A 24,549-nucleotide genomic window follows, 5' to 3' on the forward strand; every position below is an offset into this window, starting at 1 on the left:
TACAGTACATAATAAATTATCACTACCTACTCCTGGACCATCTTTAAAATCACCTATCTCTGTGGAGAAACTGATAGTCCACGTGTTGTTCCTTGAATGAGCCAGAAATGGTAGCTACTTATTCCGCCGTGCTAAGGAAGAACGCCGTATGAGCCTCCAGGCGTTGCCAAATTTCCCTCGATAAAACATGAATTTCCCGGTGAACTCATGAATATTTTTCCTCCAGTTTTTCAGATAATATTGTTCGCAATTTCACCCAAAGTTCCTGAAAATTTCAAGGAAAAATACTCATGACGTTCCCTAGAAATTAACATTTTATTGAAGAAAATTTGGCAACTCTCGAATGTTCATACAGCGTTCTTCCTTAGCACGATAGTATTGGAAAATGTGGTTCCGATACCTGGCCTTATGCCTGGTCGTATAGGTAAAGACATCCAAGTTTTGGGTCAAGGTAGGTAACCGAAGTTCTTGGGTCATCGAATCGAAGCTGTGCTTTGGTTCAGATAACCGACGCCTTCGTTAAAAAATACGAGTCTCAGTATGGCTAACACAAACTAGACACAAACTTTGGTTACTTGAACCGACGCTCGTTTTTTATGCCCCTAAACCTCCATGCGGGTTCAAAAACTTTACCTTGCCTTTTGGATCGAGGTAGATACTCCTGACTCCTCTAAGTGTAGTCAGAGCTGTTCTGCCGTGCTAAGGTAGAACGGCGTACGGACATTCGAGGGTTGCCAAATTTCCATGGACGAAACATGTATTTTTGAGGAAAATTATGCGAATTTTTCCTTGAAAATTTCGGGCATTTTAGATTAAATTGCGAATAAAATTCTCTAAAAAATTTGAAGAAAAATGTTCACAATTTTTCCAGCAAATTCGATTTTTATCGCAGGAAATGTGACAATATCTAAGGGCTCATACGGCATTCTTCCTTAGCACGACGGTATCTTTTGTTCCATGCCACGTGCTGCCGTGCTAAGCAAGAACGCCGTAAGTCCATCAAAATTTTCCCACGTTTTTTGGAACTTAACACTTTATGAAATAAAACCTGTTTTACCCATGCACCTCACATTTTCAGGTCAAGCTCTTGATAGTATTTGCGAAATCATTCTGTGAAAACATTGTCCCAAGGTACACAAGTTTTTCTGCCATGATACATTGTCTCCAAAAAATTTAAAATGGCGTTTACGCCGTTTTTGCGTTGCACGGCAGCGCGGTCCTCGCATACGGTTTATTTTATCTTGTGGCACCGGCAACACTTTTGGTGTGTGCGTTAAGGTTTATCTACAGCTGCGTGAAGTAAGAAATTTCTCCGCGCAGGGGGCGCCACCGCTGTGATTTGGAGTCCGTGGTCCGTACAGCTCCACGTGAGTCCTTGAGCTTTTATAAAAGTTGAAGGAATTTCTGTTTAAATCGAAGAGTTATAAGTTCTAGCCATAACATTCTTCTTCCTATTGACCCTAAAAACAACGTGAAAAGTCATTTCTGAAGCTCTGCAATTTGATCCCAGAAAAAAGTAGGGTTAAGCATGATGACCTTGATGCAACCAATCGCGCTTGATCGCTCTCAGCAGTTAGAGTCCCTTTATACTGAGAGTCAAGACAATTTGAATCCATTTCTGATTGGTTCTCGTATATTAGGCCTCCACAGTGTCACAAACGGGAATAAAGATTACATTTTCACCAATTGCAAAGATTATAATCTGGAATGGACCAGGGAATTACGGGTTCGGCAAGGAACAAACGGAATGAGAGGAGGAACGGAGAAAGGCATTTGAGAATGGGCCGATCAAAGATTACGAAAAACGTTCAATTTCTGTAATCTTTATTCCCGTTTGTGACATCCATGAGCTGAATTTTCTTGACTCTCAGTATAAAGGGACTCTATCAGCAGTTGGCAGATATCTCTCTCCCACCGTGAGCTGTCTCTCTCGCACTTACAGATATCCCGTAAGAGAAACTGGGATCAATTTACAGCTTTTATTATTAGACTTTCAAAGCTCGCGTTTGTTTCTAAGGATTCCAGACGTATGCTGCTAGAACTTATGAGTCTTAGAATTTAAGATACCTATTGTGATATTTAAATAATCACTGATTTCGGAGTCGGATTTTAGCAGCGCGACGTGGTGGATTTTTTCGGAACTACAGCTGAAGATTAACCTCAACGAATCGTGAAAAAAACAGAGGAAGAATACACGAGAAATAAGGGGTGGAGATGACCCGATAGGACCAGAGGAGAGGGAAAATGGGGATAAACAGACATTTTCGCACCACCCGGGATACGAAATCCTGAATAAATTTTACCGTTGAAGCGGCGATGCCAGATTCCCCTTTCAAATCCGTGTCTCATAATTCCCTTAATTTCCTCGAGAAAGATGATTTCTGACAGCCAATCGGCAGCAACGGGTAAGGTTAGTGAGACACCGACTAAGCCGCCCGGAAAAAAAGGGACCGGGGAGTGTAATGATCTGAGACTGGGTTTTGCGATCCGAGCAATCGATATTGTATGGGTACCTTCTATTTTACCCGGGAAAACTATCGAAGTTCGATTATCGCATTGCGAGATATTCGCTTCAGAGCTGGAGGCTCGGGGGGATTAGACTCATTAATTTAGCTGGGAAAGTCAGGCGGAATGAGGAGGGTCTGTTCGAGGGAAATTTTATATATGCAGGTAATTTTGTGTGGGGGAGATTATTCTGCAAAATGTTCTGAGACCCCAAAGATGGTTTCAAGTAAAGCGGCACGGAGTGATTCAAATTTTACATTGAGAGCTAACAATTCGATTTTCCTTTTCTTCCTTTTTAAATTTTAAGTTTCTATTGTAGCGTGAGAAAACGCTCTATTCAGGAAAAAGATGTAAGCACATTTTTCGGATAAGAATTACATTTTCCGCGCGGAGGTCGATCTCCATACTGCGTCGACAGCACTCCATAGCGTACTGCTGTGCTAAGGAAGAACGCCGTAAGAACATTCGAGAGTCGCTAAATTTCCTCCGATAAAATGTTTATTTTTGAGAAAAGTTATGAATATTTTTCCTTGAAATTTTCAGCAACTTTAGATCAAATCGCAGCCAAAATTACCTGAGAAATTGGATGAACAATATTCACAAATATTCCTGAAACTTAGTGATTTGCCTAAAGAAATTTGGCAACGCCTGAAGGCTAATACGGCGTTTTACAGCGTACGGCACGGCACGGCAGAGTAGCTGCGCCCAAGCACCCTCTCTGATTATAGAGCAATCAGGCTCACTGTGCCGATTCAATGTTCAATCGTGAAAAAATCCCGGCATTTACTTCAAGGTGCAGATCTTTCTCGATGGAACAATATGAAGATAACCCCCCCCCCCCCCTTCCATAACAAATCAGCATTTTCTGGCCATATGTGTACCAGATTTATGGACAATTTTAACAAGACGTCAAGCATATTTACCAGCTCCCTTGAGGAGTCCCTAGTCTAGCAATCTGACGTTAAAGGAAAGACAACACGACCGTGCTAAGGAAAAGCGCCGTATGGGCAGTCAAGAGTTGCCAAATTTTCCCGATTAAAAATATTTTTTTGAAGAAAGTTATTCATGATATTCCTTGAAATGTTCCGTCTCGAATTCAGTTGCGAACAAAATTGTTCGAAAAACTTGAAGAAAACATTTCCATAACTTTCTCAATAAATTAGTTTTTTGTCTAAGAAAATTAGGCAACTTCTCAGGGTTCATGCGGCGTTTTTCCTTAGCTCGGCAGAATAAAGAGGTCGAATAAAGAGGCGATATAATTTGCGTTTTTTTTTCAAAAAATATTTGCCTTTGCAAATAGGGTCTCATCTATACATTACATAGCATCACGGGGAGGGGGCGTTAGGAGCGTACGCCCCCCTCCTTTTCGCCCTAAAAAAAGGAGAAATTCAACCCGAAATTGCATGTCAGGCTATTATCGACGTCCTCTTCATGAAAAGTCCGATTAAGAATGGCACAGGCCGTTTTCTACTGTGAGGTCATGGGCGGAAATAGGGTGGTCGGGGGGGGGGGGGAGGGCCCTCCCTACAATTCTGCTCTGCCTCTTCTAAAAAATGTCAAGGACCCAAGCAACTAATTAGTCTTGAGGTGAAAGGCATAGGAAAAGTAATAAAACCCAATAGCGTTATGTTTTTTAATGAACTAAAACCCACAGTAAGATATGATATTTTTAAACAAAGCCAGCAAAATTTCTGTACCCTGACATCGGTAATACTTATTCCATTTAATTTGCCATTGAATTAGCAAAAATTTTCAAGGGGAGCCCCCCCCCCCCCCCCCCCCATAGAAAATTCCTAGTTCCGCCCATGTGTGAGGTGTGTCAATCCGAACCCGACGTAATTTTAGGGGAGGATTCACAGCGGCCTGATATGTATCTATCAAGGAAGAGAAGAAGGCGGGGGGATCAAATTTTTTTTAAATATGTAGAAGACCTAGCTGTCATTTAGACTGAGTTACTTAAACTAAGACGCACCGATTAAATAACGACGCGTTTTCGAAAAAAGGAGATTCTTAGAGGATTTTTGAAGTCTGAAGGGGGGGGGGAGCTCGATAAGCGGTCTGGTAGTTTCATCGTTGATTTGTAAGTATTGCGCTTCATTTTTAGTAGGATCTGGCATACGGCAAAAATATCGGAGGGCTCACGATCAGATCAACAGCTACAGTGCAGTGGGTGGTCATGCTAGAGAAAGGGGTCTGTTTCGCTACGAACATCCGGTGGGAGAGACTGAGAAGGAAAATAAACGACGTATTATGTAACATAGGTGCAAGCGGCACGCGTTTTCAGTTCTAGGAGACCGGCCCGGGTTGAGCGGGAAAGGGCCAAGCACAAGGCCGGACTCTTCGGCGCCTTGCCGACGCCAAACAGATCAAATCATGTTATAATCTGTTGACACTTCGCGCGCGCTGATCAGCCAATCAGAGGAGTGCGTAGCGCGTCACTTGCAAAAAAGTGGCACCGACCGGTGGCACCGACCAGGCGGGCGTTACTTTCCCGTAAGTCGTCTGCCCGATGCGTTGTTACTCCGCGGTGAATCGGAACCGATCATTCATTGCTAGCTCCCAAGAAAGTGTTTAGTGTACCAGAGCATTCTTTTTGATCAATGTGCCTTAATTATCGTATCTCGCGAAAGCTCCTGAGTGTCTGCGAGAACAGTCGTGAGTAATTCGTAGCGTGAACCGGAATCTCGCCCGCGGCAAGTGCAAGGCGAGTCGGCCATTGTCCGGAACTTGTTGATTTGATTCGCACCTCGTGGGTCCCGAGACCTCCGTGATGTTGTGCCGGCGAGTGATCTGATCGCAATTGATATTCTCTAGACTTTCGTCGTTAATTAATAGTGTGAATTGCCGATTTCCGCATTAATATCGTGTCTCGCCTGAACTTATCGGTTTACTCGAGAACTGTCGTGCGTGTTTCGTTGCTAAAATCGAAATTTAGCCCGTGGAAACTGACCATTCTTTCGGAACTTGACTCGTACTCGTGGGTCCTCAGCCTGTTTTTGAGAGTGTTATTGATATTCCATTGACTTTCGTCGTTCAATTAAAAGTGTGAATAGCTGATTCACTGGTGCGGTTTTCGGTTTCGGGTGAACTTGGTCGAGCGAATTGTTTGGTGAACTCGTGTCGCGATATTCGACATAATTGTCTAAGTGTGTGCTAGCGATTTCTATTCCGAAGTGATCAAAATTCCGGTATCAGTTGGCGTGATTCGCGGCTCTTTTTCATTTCTCTGAAGATTGATTCGATCGAGTGTTTCCATCTTTTATTGCTGGAAGGGTGTCTGAAACTTTCCCTCACTGCTGTCGTTGGTTCCGGATCAAGGTTTGCAGTATCTATTTTTTCTTTAAATTTTGCCCAGATAAGGTGTCATTCATCGTGAATTTGTATCTTAAATAGTTGTCAGGGTCTGTCAACACTCTAGTTTTACAGGACTTCTTTTTCAGGTTTTCAACTCACATTCAACAGTTATCAACTGAAATAAAATTTCACTCTAACGACTTGCCTCTGACTCTTAGACAAGTCATTACGGTGATTTTTCACAGTTTCTAGTGTGATACATTACATTGAATGAGTATGAAGTCTCGGCAGTTTTTGAATTTTATACCCAAGAAAGAATGTTAGTCCCTGCGCATTAGCCCGAAGATTCATTCTGAGCCCGAAAATGGGCAAAATTCAGAGAGATGAAAGCAGGATCCATTTCGGGGAAAAACGTAGCATTTGATGTAGATACCTATTTATTTCTGTATCGATTGCGATGTTCATTGCCGAAAGGAATCTTGTCTTCATGTGTGTCGCGTTATCCTGTTTTTGTTCAGATTGATTCCTGAGGCTCATGTGCAGAGGCTATCAATTTTTTTGGCTGGAAATTTTGGAGATGTAGAGATTTCATATTCAATTGATGCGATATATTGCATGCCAGTTCGACTTCGCTATAATCTATGACAAATTACCTGCAATATATTATCGTACGGTTGCGATATATTGCATGCCAGTTCGACTTCGCTATAATCTATGACAAATTACCTGCAAAATATTATCATATGGTTATCTTATTACCTATCTGTACTTGTCCTCTTAATTTTCTCAACATGAATTCAGTACCTATGTCTAGATGTAGTTAAGTGTAGAATGGTGTACCTTCAATGACAAAGTATCTTTCCTTCTCCACTAACATTCTGTAGTCCCCAGAATAATCTTGACGAGCCTCACGGTCTCAGAAAGAGTATTTACTTGAACACATTCTTTAATTTATTTCCTTACTTACCAGATCAGGCGCATACACTGAATTTCCTAGGGAGAACTTCTGTATTACTCCTGAATGAATAGAGAAAATCTAAACTATAATTATGCACCCGTCTTGTCTAGGAAGTTACTAATGAACGAGTATTGGTACCTTTATGAAAGCAAAGGCCCCCTTTTGCAAATGTACAGAATATGCACCTCCTGATTTCCCTAAAGAGTTCCTTTTATCCCTCACCCTTTAGGACTGTGCCATGTTTACTACTTCCACCGTAACAATTAATTTTTTAAAACTCAGCTCCTTCATAAGCAGAAGAGGTAGTGGAACAGTTCCAAGTAAATAACCAGACAAGTTTTATTGTAGCTCGATCATTAACTTCGGTAGTATTTGCTACGATTCATGTGTTTAATCCTTGATATTTGAATCCTCATCTCCCCCTCTCCTTTCCCATCTCCTCTCTCTCAAGTCTCAACTCACACCCTCTAATATTTCATGCAAGAGTCAGTTTGTATTTTGATTCAAGGGAGTTTCAAGTCAATTTCCCAGGCAATTCAGATTATAATGTGCTTGAGTAGCTTCTTAGTTATCTCAGAATGAACAATTTTCCAGTCCACAGGGGTTTTTTGGTCCCTTTCAAATGGTTCTAAATTGGATCATCACTTTTAAATCATGGTCTGATGAAATTTTCCCTTGTGTTTACGGATATTGCTTCAGACATTTAAGTATGAAATTCCACTCGGATTCATGCGAAGATTACCTGTAGAAATAGTTAATTTTTTTAGCTTGTTAATGGCTCCCCTTCCGCTGACCAGGGCCCTACAGACGAAATTGAAGGGAGAAGTATGGATGAAAGAAAGAGAGAGAGAGCAAACTTTCATGCCCCCGTTAAGTGATCTCGGAGAGAAATTTGTCATTTAATTGTAGCTTATGGGTGTCAGAGTAGGTCTGTGCCCCCCTCCCCCCCTTCAACCGTACTAGAAATATTATTATCTGTTTCCTCCCAATTAAATCTGCAAAACGGACAGTGGCGTCAGAGCTGGTTCATTTTCTTGTTGAGAGTGAAGAAATTTTGAGATCTTTTTAAGAATTATTGGCAGAGTTGAATCTTATATTTGCATATACAACTAGAGTCTGCGTGAGAGAAGCCCTTAAATGCACCTAAGAGAGGAACATTCCCGAGATTTTCCAATACAGATCCCCCGAATTCCCCTTTTACCGAGCAGAAGCAGACTTCCTAAATATATCGGGGGGGGGGGGGGGGCACTCTCCAGATAAGAACCCAATATATTTGTTAGACCATCGAGGCAAAGACGTGAGGAGAACCCTTGTGGGCGGGGGGGGGGGGGGGGATCAGTTGTTCGGAGATGAAAAAATTTCCAAAGAATGTCCATAATTGACCAAAATCGAGCCTTTACAAGGGTAACTTCTACCTGCTCGCCTCATCCAAATGATGCTCATGAAAATTTTAGATTCCGGTAATTTCCCGGAAATTGTATCGCCTCAAGAAAGTCTTTAGGTCTTTCCTATAAACTCACTTGCGTTTCTATCTCCTCGTCGTTCATCAATTGTGAGGGATGGCTTGCTAGGTCCGAATTGTTTTTAGTCTAGTTAATTACTGCCGTGCTAAGGAGGAACGCTGTATGAGCCTTCCTTTAGAAGTCGCCGTATTTTCTTTAACTAAAAATTAATTTATTGGAAAAATCGTGAGTTGTTTTCTTCAAAGTTTTCAGACAATTTTGTTTTCAATTCAATCCAGCACACCTAAAAATTTCAAGGAAAAATGTGCATAATTTTGCTCAGAATCACATGTTGTAGTCGGGGAAATTCGGCAACTCTCGAATATTCATATGGTGTTCCTCCCTAGCACGGCAGACTAGTCCCCTCGCTCAGATAAGGGCCCAACAGACAGAATTGAAGAGAGAAGATGAGCGGTAGCTGAAAGGGGGAAGAGAGAGAGCGAACATTCATGCCCTTCCATAGTGAGGAGATGGTTCCGAATTCTGTCGTGAATTTTCGTGCAGGAGTGTGAGAGTAGTCAGTCGAGGAGATAAGAACAGATTGGAAAGGGGGGGAAAACCCAACGCTTCGCTCATAGCCCACCCGAGTTCGGTCCGACCGGATGCCAGTTTTGCAGACCAAGAATCTTTTCTAGGAATTCCCCCGGGCTCGGAAGATTTCAGCAAACAGATTCAGATTTTCGGTTCGAGAACCTTAGAAGTCAACTCGTTTGCTCGCCTTCGGCCGATAAGACGTTGTTTTCCTTCCCAAACCCTCTCCCAGTCTCTTCAGAGTTACATAATCCAATTCAATTTTTAGATGACAGGGTGGTCTACGGTTAGGTTTCACCTCTCTTTCAGGCTGCTTCCGTCGTTCTCGTGTCTAGACAGGTCTAGACTTTGTCCGCTGCGCGCCCAAGTAGCAGTGATCGCGATAAATTGCGATTTAATTGGAGAATGTATCGCGATTTTATCGACGTCGCGATTTATTGCAATATTATCGGGAGAAAAATCGCGATAAATTGCAACAAAATCGCGATATTATCGAACGCGATTTTATAGAGATAAAATTGCAATAAATTGCAATTTTTCATTAACGCATGAATGACGCATATGAAAGATGTTTCTATTCCGCCGCCGCCGTTTTTACCGAGATCCGTTGGTAACTTAACCATCTCATTTTTTTTTATCAATTATTAGTATAATGTTACAAAGACAGACTGGTAAGCTTACCTGAAAACCGGTATTTTTACTGATTTTTTCAGGTAAGAATGCCACTTTTATTGGTAATCAATCCCCGGTAACTTTACCATTTTATCCCGGTAATTCTACCACAGTCGATAAAAACTATTGGCGTTTTTCCCAAGGTCCATCGGTAACTTTGCCATCTCACTATTATTGGTAATTTTACAGAGACAGAATGATGAGATTACCAATAGAACCTTATTTTACCAACCGTATTTCAAGGTATGAAATAAAATACAGAGGAGGGAAAATTAAAAAAAAAAAAAAAAAAAAAAAAAAAAAAAAAAAAAAAAAAAAAAAATCCAATGAAAAATCGGTGTCAGTCAACGCAAAGACATAAGTTGTGAGGTTGCGAAGCGCCGATCCATGTATAAGAGGCTTCAATTCGCACACGCAAGTCATATAGCGGTCATAGCATAGTGACAATGTGCTGGCCTTCCACCGTAGCGATTGGGGTTCGAATCCCCGCGGAGGCTCCGGGGATTTTACGCTCGTCTTCGTCAAAGGACCTGACGGCTGAACCTAACGGCAATCGGCTGACAACTTTAACCCCTTTTTTTTTGGCGATTTTATCAATCGCTAGGATCATCAACATCTGAGCGATCATCCTCGATCTTATCGCGATAAAATCGCAATTTTTTCGGGCCGATAAAATCGCAATAAAATCGCGAAAAGATCGAGGATAATCGCTCAAATGTTGATGATCCTAGCGATTTTATCGCCGATAAAATCGAGGATAATCGCGACTTTATCGGCGATAAAATCGCGATTTTTCCGTTGAAAAATGCTACTTGGGTGGTGGTTGCCGCCACCCAAGCGTTGGTTGAAAACCTCTCGCCAGATTCCCCCCCCCCCCCCCATCCCCGCCCCTCCTCTTCTCCCTTTCCATATTTTATTCAAACTTGAAATGATTTGATAGTGGATCCAGCAATCGATAATTTTTGAATTCTAGGTACTCGGGAAATCGCTTACTTAAAAAATTTCCTTGCGTAATATCACGCCGTAGTACGTCAGGTATTTGCAGATAAAATTTGACCGCGCAAAACCAGTTTCTTTTTTTTTTCATTTAACTCTCTACTTATGTACCTTAGTTGAGAAATTTTTATTATTATTAATTAATTTTAAGCAATTTTAAAGAAGCATTAAGCGAAGTAATTTTGACTCTCAATTTATTTTTACCTCATCGTGTGGAAACTTTCTCATAATTTGCAGAAAGTATTGTCAGCAGATTATTTTTTTCATCTGATCCCCGAGAGCAGCTAATGGCCTTCTAATTTAAAGATGTTAGATGACTTTTAATAGTAATCAAATATGTGGTAAGCTCTACTGGATTTTCGAGTGAGAGCCAATTGTGACTTACAGAGTCCGACAACTGTAACCAGATTTAGATTTCACTTCCATGTAATGCAGGAATATTTTTAGGAACATTTAGTTAACTTAACTCTTTGTAGGTACCGTATGTAAGACTCATGTGCCTCCCTCCTCTCTCTTACAGGTAGCCCCTCCCCCAAAACAAAAACCAGTTTCTTTTTTTTTTCATTTAACTCTCTACTTATGTACCTTAGTTGAGAAATTTTTATTATTATTAATTAATTTTAAGCAATTTTAAAGAAGCATTAAGCGAAGTAATTTTGACTCTCAATTTATTTTTACCTCATCGTGTGGAAACTTTCTCATAATTTGCAGAAAGTATTGTCAGCAGATTATTTTTTTCATCTGATCCCCGAGAGCAGCTAATGGCCTTCTAATTTAAAGATGTTAGATGACTTTTAATAGTAATCAAATATGTGGTAAGCTCTACTGGATTTTCGAGTGAGAGCCAATTGTGACTTACAGAGTCCGACAACTGTAACCAGATTTAGATTTCACTTCCATGTAATGCAGGAATATTTTTAGGAACATTTAGTTAACTTAACTCTTTGTAGGTACCGTATGTAAGACTCATGTGCCTCCCTCCTCTCTCTTACAGGTAGCCCCTCCCACCAAATTCTACCATTTTCCTCCCGTAGATAGATCGGAGCATGAACTGAGTTCCTTTCCTAAACTTCACATCCTTCTTTAACGAACCCATTAATTTTAATTTTTCCCGTTTCTTACTAAACATACTAAATGTAGTCTTGTCATTGCTTTTTCTCTTCATCTTTTTTATGATCTGTAACAAAACTAACAACTAACTGTCACCTAACAAAATAAATTCAACGTTTCACTCTTACTTTTTGTCTTAAGGTACTACAACAGGTAAGTATGGTAAGTATTTTCTTCTAAGTTTATTTTCTTTTCTTTTCTCAAATCTTGATTTGGTGAATTTGATCCTTCTCCCGCACGTGGGGGAAAGGGACAGGGGACGCGGGACGGGGACACGTGACTGAGGGTGCGTGTGAGGGTGTGAGTGTGTGTCTGTGGTGTATGTGTGTGTGTGAGAGGGGGTGCGTTCACTCAGTTCGTCCGATCGTCGGACAGACAGTTCGTCGGGCAATCCGTCGGTTGTTTTTTCCTCGGAAAAAGCTTCCGAGGGATGTTTCGACGTACTGTCTACCTGACGCTCGGACGAACCGCGTGAACTCACCTCGACCGCTGAGGCTCTCGTTGCACCATCAGTTCACGATTTAACTCCCATCATGGGAGTTGAATCGCGAACTGATGGTGGAACGAGCGCTTCGCTGGTAACCTGCGAGGCTTCTTGGCCACGTACCGCGGATCTCGGGCACCGTAGCCACCCGGGCAAAGTGCCTGCCGGTCGGTGGGGAAGCTCTGCCGATCACCTCCTCGCCTGAACTGACCTGCGGCTGTCACGCTTGGCACCATAGCTGTGAATGCACGTCGCGCCGAAAATGGAACTTCTCCGGGGCCGAGTACTTACTTCTTGCTCTACAATGGGCAACCTCTTGGGGGGGGGGGGGGACTCTCGAGGGGGGTACTCTGGGGGGGAGGACTCTCGGGAATGGAGTTTTTGCATCCGCCAGGGATTTGTAATTGGACATATTTATGCTAAAAGGAACTCTGTTGCACGCAAACCACATGGACATACAGTGGCCGCTCGCTTGAACCACTTTAGCAAGCTGTCCTCGAGCTTTGGAAATTCACAATTTCGGGCCCGGTACTGTTACGTCACGCCACTATCACGTTTCAACTTAATTTCATGCTTGTGTTTTAAAATCGTTGACAGAGTGGACGCCGGAATATTAAATCTTTTGGCGACATCCCCCTTGTTTTCGCCGTCTTTCACTGCGTCTATGATTTTTTTTTTCAAAATTTAGCTTGCCGTATTTGCCCATGGTGAAACGCACCCACTTTCACTGGCACACAATGCATTACAAACTGGATAATCAGCTCATCTTCAGAGATGTCAACAAAGTCATTCGTTAGTCTAATCTCACATGCTGGGCAAGCTTTTAGATCCAAACAACACCGCCGCGACAGATTTCGAATTACAGAGCGTTTCGGTCCGGCTCCTTCAAATTATAGAGCAGTTTGCCGAGCCGCTTAACCGCTGAAAAATTCGAATTAGTGTGGGGAGACAAATACATTGATTTTTTTCGAACTAAAGGGATTTTCTCACGGGGATCGACTTCGCCTTCGAATTAACGAGATTTTCGAATTAACGGGTTTCGAATTAGCGAGCGGCCACTGAAGTTACTTTTAGCATGAATATGTCCAATTTTAGTGCTTCTTTGTGTGCAGAATTTAGCAAACAACACGATGGTGTCATTACAAAGAAAGCAAATACATGAATGTATTAGCTCCCTACGCCTACGCACTCTAACATAGCGCGTCTGCAGTAATTATTACCAAAAAATAAAGTGTTCGCAGTAATTTCGTAACAATTCGAAGCGGTCGCATTACTGAATTTTCTTAGAAATTCAACGATTTGGCACCAGTTTTTTTTAAAAGAAAAATAATTAGCATCCGAATCACAAGTTGCTTTTATAAATCATTGAGTTGCGCGCAGTTCACGATTGATAATTTAAAACAAAGAAATTAACATAGGTGTCAGATCAAGACCATGTACTTACCCAACTCTCTAAACAATTTATTTTTGGGTAAAATTAGTCACAACTCTACAGGCCCAGTATATTGTTAAATCTACCGAACTTCGCTTTGATAACGACTGCGAGAAGCGCCTGCAAAACTGTAATGATACTTTAAGCGTAGCGTCATTTTTCTGAGCCTGCCGCGGAACCCGATAATCTATTCTCGCTCTCGGCTCTTGACTGCCCAAATGCGTAGAGTGCGTGCACAGTTTTAGTAGGTGTACGCAAGAATTTAATAATTTTTATTAAAAAAAAAAAAAAAAAAAAAAAAAAAAAAAAAAAAAAAAAAAAAAAAAAAAAACGGAAGCAAATTAGGACGTTTGGGAGCCATTGTCAGTATCACCCTAAATCCCCGACGTATGCCAGAACTCCATTCCCGACCAAAATTCTCTCCCCGAAAAACCAATTTGAAATTTATTCGTCGCTTCTTTAACATGACACTTAATTATGAATGCAGCATTTAAAGCCCATATTTTTTGTGTAGCAGTACTTTAATTTCAATAAGGAAGAGTCGAGATTAACGCAATCTCTAGAATCAGAAGAAACCTAATTGTGACAAATAGTGGATTTCATGCAGCTGTTATATTTCAGTATAGCACTCCATCTTTATCAAGATTTTATTCCAAAGATATTATTTTGGAAAGTTACTAGTAAGAAAGTTTACTTGGTTATTAACTTACTTACTTAATTACTTGCTCACTTACTCACTTACCCATTTAGGGCTGCCCAGACACAATTTTTGCCGCGGTAAAAATTAAAATGACAGGCCTTTGGCGTGTTTGGGGTTTTCAGCTGTAAAAGGGGGCCTGGGGGGCTCTCCCGTAAATTTTACTACATTGTAGGTACTACCGATACAATTTTATGCCTACTTGATTTGACAATGCCCATATTTTCAATATCCTGAGCCACAAAAGTTACATGAAAGGAATGGGTGAGAGGGGCCCCAAAACTTTGATAAAAAGTGAACATTTTGCTCATTCGTGAGGTCCCCAGATGGATTAATAAATTTTTCGGCTCCTCATAAACTTCAGAACCACCTCGACCTCGGCGAGCCCGGGTCCTAGGACGAAAGTCCCGTTTGAACCCCCCCCCCCCCCCCCTCCAGGTGGCTCTGTACCTACCCTCTCTAGTTACTTACTCTTTTACTATTTTTATTTTATCGGGAACTAGGCACCAACCCGGAAACGTTTACGGAACTGTCTCCAAGAAACATTGATCTTTACATCCACTGTGCCGTCAGTCGGACGACCTTTTCCATTCAGATTGTAGAGAAAATTGGAAGTTTCGACAAAGTCTATCCATACTCTCAGCTACCAGATCTTTAATATGATAAATATTTGCATAATATATGATAGGATCTTTGATAATGACTGATCGCTCGGAGAGGTTTCGGTGTTGTTGTTAACTAAATCTTTCGTCTTGTACCTCCGGCGCGTCTAATTGGTTCGACGCGCACTGTGACGGTCTGTTTCATGTCGCCGACTCACGAGAATGTATCGTGCGAGAGGGCTCGGCGCTATTTTTGATCAATTTTAAAGATTTCTATGGAAAAAACGCTGCCAGTTAATACACGAAATCGGCAGCCCAAGAAAACTAACTGTTAGGCTTTCAATTTCTTTCTTTCATTTACTTATAACCGCTGAAGCTACTCAAATATAGAGTGGAGTGGCGACTGGACTCCAATTTGGCACGGTAAATCCTGTGAAAAATCCACACCAAGACTCAAAGAGATGAGGAAACCCTAAAGGTCCACTTCTAATTTGCAGTTTTCCCAAAAATTGTCTCGATAAAAATTCACGTAATTTTTTTAAAAATGAAACTGATCGCACGAGCTGCATATTATGGAGTCGGATATAAATTATATGTGACAAAGTATCTCGCGATCTATTAGTTCCACGTTTTGTTCACTTTACATGAATCCGAATTTTTTTCAATCGTCTGAGCCGACCTTCTCTCCGTAGTGAGATTCATTATCACAGATCCAAACTCAAGGCTACTTAAAATTACATCCCTTATATTGATTTTGACCAATGACAAACTGCCAAACAAACATGCAGTTCATATTTTTTCCTCGTTGCACTGTCCATCGAAGAATTTCTCGGAACCACACATTTTCTGAACACATGCGCTTGTTTGCATCAATACATTTGAACTAGGATTTTTCGTAATTTCAATATTTGTAAATTTAACAGCGCAACAGAAACATGAGCATACTTTTAGAATACAGTAACTAACTCATGTATGTAACATATTTCCAACCTACATGTAAAATCCCAGAGGCTTAACGTTTTTAAAGGTTTTTTTTTTATTTTTTTTTTATTTTTTTTTTAAAACTAACCAGTCAAAAAAGATTTGAGAGATCACAGCTTACTTGAAACTTTACACCGATAAACTGGGGTTCATTATGTATTATACGTAGACTTCAAAATGTCGAGTGAGGAAGCATTGTGTCTCAGTGTCATACTCATACCTATTTGCGCCCCGATATTAGGTGGACGGTCAATGCCCTAGACTTAAACAGGAGTCTATGAGGAGGGCATGAAAAAATGTTGTATGGCGAGGATCGAAGTTAAATCGAACCAAAACGTCGTGGAAATTCAAATTGTGTTGTACAAAATCCTCCAAAATTGGCAAACCCGCGAAAATGAGTCATTTTTTTCGTTACTGCCCTCCACAGAATGTGCTTTTCCTCCCCATACAACTATTCTATGGTCGTGACATGTCTCGCCTCATCTACTTCGTTATCTATCGAACGTTAGAGCCTGTTTCTTCTTTTCAGTTTGTCTATTTTATGAAAAATTTGCGTCTGAATCATGATGTGGCAGAGGATAGGTTTTAGTTTTTTCCGGTAATGTAAATATGTTTTACTTTCAAAGCTTTTAGTTTTGAAGCTGAAGAATCATCCCCTCCGTCCACTCTCAATCCGGTTATTCTATGGTCGTGACGTGTCTCGCTTTATCTACTTCGATATCTATCGAACGTCAGGGCCTGTTTCTTCTTTTCAGTTTTTCTATTTTATGAGCAATTTGTGTCTGAATCATGATGTGGCAGAGGGTAGATTTTAGTTTTTTCCGGTAATGTAAAAATGTTTTACTTTCAAAACTTTTAGTTTTGAAGCTGAAGAATCATCCCCTCCGTCCACTCTCAATCCGGTTTATGTTTCTAACTCGAAGCGCTCCAATGTTTCTCAGGATCCAGCCAATTTTGATTCAACTCATGTCTCACTTCATTGCAACGTGCAAAGCCTCACAGTGATTTTTCATTGTGACACCTACTTTCTTCGCGAAGTTTTCACTGAGCAAATGATGCAAATATGTATCTAGTTTTCTGTTCTTTTACTCAGAACCGGTTGAAATATCGACAGCAAAAGTAGAAAAGTTAGGTAGGAAGTAATGAAAATGGAAATTGAAATTAGGAATTGTTCAAAGATGTTTCGTATGGTGATAATGAATTTCTCTCAACAGTGACCTCAACAAATGTGTTGGATAATAATGTACATAATTTTAATTGACTTATTGATTAAAACTTGTGAAATCTTCATTTTCTCCTTTAGATTTTTGTTTGTTCATATTGTATATTGACGCACGTTGTAAATGTCTTTGTTCGCGCTCTCAGAAAAAGTTTAGAACTGTACTTAGGAAGTAACACTCAGACTGTAAAAAAAACGTTTAAAATCAAAATTTTCTGGAATTATTGTGCAATACTTTACTGCGCGTACCGTAAATAATTAATTTTATCGTCTTTAAGTCATGAATTGTGGGAGAACTTTTTTCAGTTCAGACTGAGCTAGAGACGTGAGATTTGACCTCGATGGACCAAATCGCCCCTCGTAACCACTATTAAATAATGCGGTTTTTTTTTTTGGGGGGGGGGGGGGGTTAAAAAAAATTTCTGATATGAATGGTATAACCTTTTTTCTCAAATTTGTTACTCTGTCGGTAATTTTTTTCACCCTTTATTTTTTGCCTGGACAGAAAAAACAACTTAGCCTAATGTTAATAATCCCCTCTAGCACATAACTGCATGTAATATCCTTGTCATTTACTGGCATCCGTACGTTTCTGACTCGAGCAGAATTCGAAATATTTCTATCCAGAGGTTTTGCAAAAGTTGACTTCGGAAGAAAAATTACGCCTTTCTGTTAGACCGTGTCACACTATCAAAATACTCCATCAAAATGTCAAGGTCGAGTGCTATGATTGATCTAAGTCATCGAATAAGCCAATCACAACACCTGACCTCGATATTTAGTTAGCGGCTTTGATAGTGTGACACAGGCTAATGATAATCAACTCTGAAATATTTTTAAGGGTACCTCTGATCAAGATGAAAAGAAATTGTTAAAATGTCATTTTTCTCGGCAACGTCTTCCTGAGTAACTTATTCTGTAAAGTCACGCGGTAAGAAGAAGGGAAAGGGATGAAAGTAACAGCTGTACAATAATAAAATATATGGAAGCTCATAACCTGACCGTCTTTAAGAACAATTTGTATTGCCTAACCGTCAGGGGCTGTCTACGGTAATTCATCGTGTCCAGCGCGAATAAGTAATATTACTATGGCAGGTGCTTTGCCCACAGCACAATTGGACAAAGCAGTAAAGAAATCCTGTAATGCTAATCAACAAAAATGCTATCGATCGATACGTAATTGCAGCAATGAGCACTGTTAGTACTGTTCAAAAATGCATTTTGATCAATTACGAAGGATACGTTTGTCTAGATGTTAGTCAAAGTGTGTTCGTGTTAAGAAAATTTTAAGCTTAAAGCTCTCTTCGTAGCAAACTAAATTCAGATTCCTACATATGCAGCCCAATTATTTCGTCAATCGTATGTTTGTTGCAATTTGACTGTTGTCACAGTTTAGCAATAGAAATTGATCGATAGTATTGAAAAATCAATTTTCCCGCCTTTTCCACGAGATCACCACGCTGAATGAAGTTAAATCGGACTTCATTTCGCAATATTACAGACTTCTATTTCTGACTCATTTATAAGTGCGCCTATCTGCACAAAGGAACTAATGCCTTGCACATAGTTTCTGAAATGAAAATGAGAAGTAGTTTTCTATCGCAAAATGAAGTCAAATTCTCATGATTTTGTAGCACTGAAAGTGCGTCCAAACGCCTATTGCTGACAGGGGCTGTCTGCAGCATTGTCCTGCCGTGATAGCGAAGAAATCTTAACTCAAATTTTTGAAATTGAGTTTACTTCAAAATTTGTCTCTTCTAATTTGAATAAATAATAATCACTTTCGTAACTAGTGAAAACAACAAGATTCTTGTTTGTGCAGAAACCAACATAAGAAAGCCGTAATTGCGCATAAATTGTCATTGCTTCGAACCATAAGCAGTTGGAAGGGTATTATTCCGTCAGAGAATTAATGAAAGCTGTACTTCTGAGTATGAATTGCCGCCTTTTTTGCCATTTTCTAATCTTGAAACGTGTTATTTTGTGACTGGTGGCAGTTCGATAGAGTGATGATCTTCTTTCATTAAAATTATCCGCTCAAGCGCTACTGACCTTCTCAAAACTTCATTTTTGTACTTACGGCTCTCTTCGCTATCACGGCTATTTTATTTTACAGGTAGTGTAGTAATTAAGTAAAGTTATCTTCTCGGTATTTGGGTTTCATACCGAACATCCCTCTCTCCGCAACATTTCTAGCTCTTTTTCTCCATCTTTTCTCGTGTGCTCAGCGGGGGTTTCAACCGGATTTCGTCTCAACCAGAGGCCCAATTTTTACTCAAGCGGAGCAACTGCATTAAGTATTAGGGCGGCGTTATGTTCCGTCCTTCACCAGCTGAAATTTTCTTCGACCTTTGAATTTTGTAACTTTACGCAATCAATTTTTCCTCGTCAAATGAAGATGCAAAATGATGATTCTCAAAGGCACAAAATGTATTTCGCCACTCCATATCAAACCAAGATTCTCGCACTTCACAGATTTTTTCTTACTAAAATTTCGTCAAGTATACTGCTAATCACGTTAACAGTTGCGATTTGAATGCGGCGTTATGATCCGTCCTTCACCAGCTGAAATTTTCTTCGACCTTTGGAATTTGCAACTCTACGAGATTGATTTTTGCTTGTAAAATGAATGCGAAACGATGATTCTCAAAGGCGCAAGGTTCTTCACTCCATGCCAAACCTAGATTCTCGTACTTCACAGATTTTTTCTTACTGAAGTTTTGTCAAGAATATTGCTAATCACGTCAACAGTTGCGATTTTAATGCGGCGTCATGATCCGTCCTTTACCAGCTGAAATTTTCTTCGACCTTTGAAATTTGCAACTCTACGAGACTGATTTTTGCTTGTAAAATGAATGCAAAACGATGATTCTCAAAGGCGCAAGGTTCTTCACTCCATGCCAAACCTAGATTCTCGCACTTCACAGATTTTTTCTTACTGAAGTTTTGTCAAGCATATCGCTAATCACGTCAACAGTTGCGATTTGAATGCGGCGTCATGATCCGTCCTTTACCAGCTGAAATTTTCTTCAACCTTTGGAATTTGCAACTTTACGCAATAGATTTTTGCTTGTAAAATGAATGCGAAACGATGATTCTCAAAGGCGCAAGGTTCTTCACTCCATGCCAAACCTAGATTCTCGCACTTCACAGATTTTTTCTTACTGAAGTTTTGTCAAGCATATCGCTAATCACGTCAACAGTTGCGATTTGAATGCGGCGTCATGATCCGTCCTTTACCAGCTGAAATTTTCTTCAACCTTTGGAATTTGCAACTTTACGCAATAGATTTTTGCTTGTAAAATGAATGCAAAACGATGATTCTCAAAGGCGCAAGGTTCTTCACTCCATGTCAAACCTAGATTCTCGCACTTCACAGATTTTTTTCTCACTGAAGTTTTGTCAAGTATATCGCTAATCACGTTAACCGTTGCGATTTGAATGCGTTCCTTCGTTCGGATGGATTTTGGATCTATGCCTATTGAACTATTTGATGAAAAATGCCATGTCCAACATGAGCCTCACCATCAGTATTTCGGCCTAATGTTTTTTTTCATAGAAGTCGACAGTCTCCAGTCTACGACGCAAATATTTACTTCTTGGCGCATGATAAATTGGAGTCTATATCAAGATCTGTGCCTTAGAATTTATTGTAATAATAATATTTTTTCCGCACTCACCGATAAGATCAACGTCAGTGACAGGAAATGTTCGAACATAGCCGGATCGCGCCCTTGCGTCCGTCACTTTGAAAATTGGAGTACGCATTTTTTTTTTTTTCATATCGATTCCTTGAAGAATCCACGAATTTCAGTCTGAATAACTCAAGGCTTTTACCCTCAGCCGTCTTTTTGAACATGTGCTCTATCAACGCCTGGTGACGCACGAAGCTCAACCGAAACCCAGCCCAGTGTTGAAAATTTGAGTACGCATTCTTTTCTTTCAAATCGATTCCTTGAAGAATCCACGAATTTCAGTCTGAATAACTCTAGGCTTTTACCCTCAGCCGTCTTCTCGAACATGTGCTCTATCAACGCCTGGTGACGCACGAAGCCCAACCGAAACCCAGCCCAGTGAATTGAAATCAAGGCAAATGCCGCCCTTTTTTTGGATAAAAACTTCAGCTCAGTGACTTTCGTCAGAAAATTTCAGCGACGCCTCAATTTAAGAAATTGGTCAACGACCTTGGGCGTATTATTCATCATTCAAGTTAGGCTGGCGGCGCCGGCGTTTACCGCAGTGGACAACCGACAACATTTCATCAACGGTTAAATGAGCGTTCTACGCCTGCTACAACGCTACCAACCCGGTGAGCATGTCTAATGCTCCGTGGGTGTTGAAACTCAATTAATTCGCAGATAGAATCGACGATAGGAGTGGATTGCCTTAGCAGCCCCTTTTGCCAGAAGCAGCTTTATTCAGATGTGCCAGCCATTCGGAACCAGGGCTGTGCCTTTCTTCAAACAGTTGACAGCGATGGATCGAGAAAAACCCCCGAGTAGCACACCGAAGATGGGGAAAAGAAACTAGGATGACCTCTAATATACTGAAGATTTTTAAAGTTAGGGATGTGGGTGAAACGACGTAGAACCCGGGATGTCAAATCTTAAGAGACCTTTTTGAAAAAACAGTGTAAAAAGCTTCCGTATCGTTTATTGCACTAAGTCGCTCGCTAATGCCGGAGCTTACTTATGAGTCTATAAACGATGCGCAAGTTTTATTTTCGGTTTATTACTATTGCTAATACACGTATTTCTGTCAAACGGAACTATGTGCGTTAAGACATGAGTTCTGAGAACCATCAGACTATATGCTTAACAGAGCTCAATTCATAATGCACATAGTTCCGTTTGACAGAAATACGTCCATATAATCTTGAGCTTCGGAAAAATAAGTAAGAAAAAAAAATTGAAAAAAAAAAAAAAAAAAAACGAAAAAAAAAAATGAAAAAAAACAATGAAAAAAAAAAAACAATAAAAAAAACAATGAAAAAAACAATAAAAAAAACAATAAAAAAACAATAAAAAAACAATAAAAAAAACAATAAATAAAAAAAACAATGAAAAAAACCATGAAAAAAAAACCATGAAAAAAAACCATGAAAAAAAAAACAATAAAAAAAAAATGAAAAAAACAATGAATGGTTTAAAAAAAAAAAAAAGGAAGACAAATGGAAATAATAATGAACATTACCTAAAATTTTTAAAAATAGATAAGAAAAGTCTCGGTTTATATATCTGTCTGTAACAAAGTCTGCAGGTCAAAGCCGGAAGACCGCGGTATATTTCCGTCGTTTAGATTTAGTTCTTCGACTTTGGTTACCATTCAGTGTTAACCAGGCGAAAACAACCGAAAATTACCGAAGGCGTTCATATTACCGCTACTAATAGCCATTTCATTCTGCTCCAGTGAATTAAATTAAATACGAGGCATTTTCTCGAAGCTGAATATTTTTGATAGCTCATAGTCAGTAAGAAAGAAAAAAATTGGTACAATTGCATCAAATCAGCCGTTAACTTGAACAGCCAAAATTCAAGCCAAAGTATTGCTCCCGGTCGTTCGGCTCTAATCTGCCGTTCTTTGATAGTATCTGCAGAGCATTAGAGAACTAGAGTCGATGCCAAATAATTGCACACTTCTAGACTTCGAAAGGAGATCGTATAAAGTCAGTTTAGCATTGAAAGTAAATGCAAGAATCAAGATGGCGGATCTTCAGTCGCAGTCTAAAAGTGCCAAAACTTATTCGGCGTGGACCTTATCATTGTAATCTGGTTGTCTACTGTTTTTTGTAAATGCGATTTGTCATGTGGATTACATTTTGCAATAAGGAACCACTATTTCTGGCCCATTTTAGAAACAACATACGTGCCATTGGTTTCCCTGTGCAGATATGTGCTTCTATGGGTGAGCCAGAGATAATGGTTCCTTATTGCAAAATGTAATCTATGTATGTATTGACGCGACGGCGAAACTCCCGAACTACATAAATATTTTGTGACATCCAAAAATCTTGGCTCTTATTTTATTTCTTAAAGGAGAAAACGTGATTCTCCGAAAAATGTTCAAAATTTGCTCCGCAGAGAGAGGAAAAATCACGAAAGTCTCAAAAAATTGACGTTTGAGTAGTTCTCCATGTAAGAAGTAAAATATGACAGCGAAGTCTGTGATGTCGCAAACCAAGTTTTGCGGTTTGGTTCGCAGTCTCACCTTCGACATGAATAAACGATTACTGTTGAGAAATTCATTATCACCAAAGTTACTCACCCATCGGATTTTATCTCTCTTTTCCGTACTTATATACATATCTGTATTTTCAAGATAAGGTTTTTCTACTATCAGGAGAATTCCGGCTTCGCCATCCATTTATCCCTTAGGGAGTTCCTTTATGTGTCAGTGATGCTCCTTGTGCGCTTTCTCATCGAATAATGACAGGTCTAAACCTATGAAAACTGTCGTGTTTTAAAATACGTATCGACGGCGTGAGTCCGCGATCACATATCTCGTTTGCGGTGTCTGAAGGTCTCCGCCTCTATGTTATTTTTTTTAAAGGAGAACAAATTGACATCATTCCTTGAAGCTTTTGCATAATTTTTTTCGCACAGAGAAGGAAAATCACGGCAATTTTAAAGGATTGCCGTTGAGTAATTTTCCGTTTAAAAAAGTATGTCAGGAGGTCTGCGACGTCGCAAACTGAGTTATGTGATTGCCGACTTACACCGTCGATATATAATACAGAGCGTTTCAAAACTAAGTATCCACCGTGGATATATTTTCGACGAATTCGAATATTCAAACACTATACAATTGTTTTGAGGTAGACCTCTTTTTCGTTAATTTCCTCTCTTTGGCCCCTCGAGGGCGTTCTGGCGCTTTCCAATATTCGAATTTTTCCATAGGATGGAAGTGGATAGGCTCTTTTGAAACACCCTGTATTTAAGCTCTGCACGGAGAAAAAAACTTCGTGCGTGGGACTCGAAGTTTAGGTCATATATGGATCTCTGAAGTTTTCGAATTGAGCATCTGAACACTTTAGGTCTAGCTGCTGAGGTTTATATCACACATCTGAAACTTCAGTTCTTACATCTGAAGTACTTCGGTTTTCACATCCGAAAAACTTCGGTTCTCACAACTGAAGTACTTCAGATGTAAGAACTGAAGTTTCAGGTGTGTGATCCGAACCTCGACAGCTAGACCTAAAGTGTTCAGATGCTCAATCCGAAAACTTCAGAGATCCATATGACCTAAACTTCGGGTCCCACGCACGAGGTTTTTTTCTCCGTGTGGAATTGCTCTCACTGTCTGGTCGAAATCGCCGCACTGTGTGCGGGCAGAGACGAAACAGGCAGTGAGAGTAAATAGGTATGCAATTAGCCGCTTTTTAAAATATGTAATACAGGGCGTTTAAAAAAAAAGTATCCATCTTGAATATCTTTCAAACGAATTTGAATATCGAAAAACGCCGAAACACTTATTTAAACTTTTTGAGAGGGACTTCTTTCCCGAAAATTTCCACTGTTAAGCCCCTTGAGGGCGTTTCGGCGTTTTTCAATATTTTGAATTTGTTCA

General features: G+C 40.1%; 1 protein-coding gene across 1 annotated transcript in view; it reads left to right on the forward strand.

The window, feature by feature from the left end:
• Positions 1-5,036: 5,036 nt before the first annotated feature.
• LOC109030083 (uncharacterized) overlaps positions 5,037-24,549 on the forward strand; it is a 199,920-nt gene continuing 180,407 nt past the window's right edge. The window contains exon 1 of the mRNA XM_072295929.1: positions 5,037-5,823. The gene's annotated coding sequence lies outside the window, so the exon portion shown is untranslated. The remainder of the gene's footprint in view (positions 5,824-24,549) is intronic.

The sequence above is a fragment of the Bemisia tabaci genome, chromosome 2 (assembly GCF_918797505.1).
Source record: "Bemisia tabaci chromosome 2, PGI_BMITA_v3".
Classification (NCBI taxonomy): Eukaryota; Metazoa; Arthropoda; class Insecta; order Hemiptera; family Aleyrodidae; genus Bemisia; species Bemisia tabaci.